The sequence below is a fragment of the Aulonocara stuartgranti genome (assembly GCF_965226115.1).
Source record: "Aulonocara stuartgranti genome assembly, chromosome: 15".
Lineage (NCBI taxonomy): Eukaryota > Metazoa > Chordata > Actinopteri > Cichliformes > Cichlidae > Aulonocara > Aulonocara stuartgranti.
The window spans coordinates 21563216-21566144 of NC_138951.1; the positions used below are offsets into that span (position 1 = coordinate 21563216).

At 37.3% G+C, this 2929-nt stretch overlaps 1 long non-coding RNA gene across 1 annotated transcript; it reads right to left on the reverse strand.

Annotated features, from left to right (window-relative positions):
• Nucleotides 1-1215: 1215 nt before the first annotated feature.
• LOC309688941 lies at nt 1216-2160 on the reverse strand. Its single transcript, XR_014271207.1, has 3 exons — nt 1741-2160; nt 1643-1671; nt 1216-1419 (listed from the first exon to the last, which is right to left on the reverse strand). It is a non-coding gene; the product is annotated as an uncharacterized lncRNA (long non-coding RNA).
• Nucleotides 2161-2929: the final 769 nt, after the last annotated feature.

A 2929-nucleotide genomic window follows, 5' to 3' on the forward strand; every position in this document is an offset into this window, starting at 1 on the left:
CAGCTCCAGACCTTTCTAGATAAAAATGGCATTAGTGAAGTATTTCAGTCTGGTTTTAAAAACGCACCACAACACTGAAACTGCTCTTGTAAAAGTTTTTAATGACCTTTTAACTTTTCTGACTTGGGAGATTTTGCCATTTTAATACTGTTAGACCTCAGTGCTGCATTTGATGGGATTCTTATCGCTCGGCTTGAGCACTGTGTCAGAATCAAAGGGACTGCTTTGGAGTGGTTTAAATCTTACCTGTCCAACCAAAGTTTTTCTGTTAGATTGGGGGAAACATCGTCCTCAGAAGCCTCACTTTCTTGTGGGGTCCTCAAGGAGTCCAATCTTGGTCCAGTTCTCTTTTCTATTTATATGCTCCCCATGGGTTCAATTTTTTGAAAAACATGGGATCTCATTCCATTGCTATGCAGACAACTCACAGATTTACCTGCCACTGAAACGTGAATCTGTGAGTCGTCTGAAGGGTTTGCTAGATTGTTTGGAGGATGTTGAGGATGGCATGGATGGCTTTTAACTTCCTTAACCTAAATGAACAGAAAACAGAGGTGATTGTGTTTGGTCCCTGTGACCGCTGTGACTTTGGCCCTTTAGGAATTCATAATAATAATAATAAAAACCTTTGCAAGGAACCTAGGAGTGTTTTTTTTTACTCTAATCTAATGTTTGATAAACAGATTAATGCTGCCTTTGCTGTAACTGCTCCTAAGCTCCCTTCACGTCAGGACTTCCCCAACATTGGACACTTTTAACTGACCATTCATCCTCCTCTTTCTCTCATTTTTTACATTCATCAGGTCCTCAGAGTACTCGTTCCATCTTCCCAACACACTCTTTTCACTGTTTAGCACATTTCCATCTTTATCCATCTTACTCCACAAATAGTCTTTTCCTTCGGGGCCGACAAACTGACAACTTTCAACATAATCCATTTGATTTCCAGCTTCAAACTCGTGATAATGACGGACACTCTCTTCACCCTGAAACAGCATTCATGAAATCTTCCTTCAAGATTACAACTACTTGATTTACAGTGGAGTGAAAAAGTCTTTGGCTTCTTCCTTATTTCCTTTTTTTGTATGTTTTTCACATGTGAACGTTTCAGATCAATAAACAAATTTAAATATGAGGCTGTTTAAAAAAAACAAACATCAATCATCCAAACAATTTATTCAAAAAATGGAATTTTGAAACAAGTGAGCTGTAAATACAAAATTGCAGTTGCACTAAAACACATTTTTGCATTGTCCAACTTTCTTATCTCTCGTCTGCTCTCACAGTGAGTCACACACATTTGTATTTACAGAGCACACTTTGACAAGTAGTCTAAACTCTGGGTGAAGTGTGTGATCACACCGAGTCCCAGCTGGTTTGAGGAGCAGACTGAGTCTCTGCAGGGTTTAAACTCAGTCCCTGGAAAACAGACACAGTCCAGTTATATCTGGATGAAAACTGTCTCTGTGAAGGCAGTTTTGTTTTTGTTAACACTCCCTCAGAGAGGGACAGCTGGTTCATGTTTATTTAATCCCATTATCCAAAGACACTTCTACATCATCATCCACAGTTATGGGTCAATGACAATATCAAATAACAAGATCAGAATAACAACCTTAGGATTATTGAGATTTGTACTTACTGTGGTTTCATCCATCTGAGTTTTGTTCCCTAAAATGAGAGAAGAAAGTCAATTTCAGTTTTGTTTTAAAATTCAAAATCATTCAATCTTAAATGTACCTTTATGTCTTGTCCTTATATTGACTGTTGCAGCAGTTATTAAAAGCGCTGCTAATCCCACAGAGACAACAATGAACCTCAAAGAAACAAAAAATCTGTCAAACACAAAAAATGTGATTATTAAAATTATTTGGTTGCAGTTTTCTGTTCCGTGTAAATTCCTTTCTTTTAAAAATGTAACAGCATTTTATTAATAAATGTGCAAATTTCTGTGATATGATTTGTATTTAAAAGTATTTATATACAAAGTTAAAGTGAGTTTTCATTTGCATATCATTTCAAAAGCTCAAATAAATTTAAAATAAACAGATATTTATGCAACCAGCTTAATCTTCAGTCCTGCTTTTGAAGGACTCTTCATTGTTGGGGTTGTTTCTGATTTTGTGCTTATTTCAGTTTTTCTGGCTGGATTCTTTGTTGTTTTTGTGTCACCTGAATAAATGAAAAAGTAAAAGCACAAAAGTTTTTCATGTTTCTCATCTGATGTAAACATGAGAAACAATATTCTACTTTCACACTTGAAATATTTAAGTAAATGTTTGATGTGATTTTACTTATATTACAGTTTTTGCCCACTGCTTGAACACATTTTGCAAAACCCCGCTCGCTGTGCCAAAACTGTACACACAAGTACACATGACACAACACTGGGAAATATACCATTCACATCTGTGCCAAATTGGAACTCTACTCCCAAAACCTAAACTCTGCTGTCAAAACCTAACATTCCTTTGTCAAAATGTAACTCTGTTGACAAAATGACACATACCTGCACCATATGCAAACACTCACAGATCAGGGGGAACACACTAGTCTGCTGTACATAAAACACTGCAGTCCTTGATTCCCATTGTTTATTCAGAAGGCACATTTACAGGAGACACATTTCCAAACAACCATAAACGCAAATAGACCTACTCAATACTGTACATTGCAGTACCATGAATACAGGTACAGCAAATAAAACAACAACAACACAATAGTACTGCAATAGAAAAAACACTATACTGTAAACACAAAAAACCATGACAATTGTGCATAAGTGGGCTCATGGATCCCGCCGTCTGTTGGGGTCTGGCCACAGGACCTCATCAACATCGCAAGCAATGTCCTCTCCCGCTAGGCACCGGGGTAAATATCCTCTTGCTCTCCCTCCATCCATGCTTGCAAAGTTCTTGGAATGGCTACG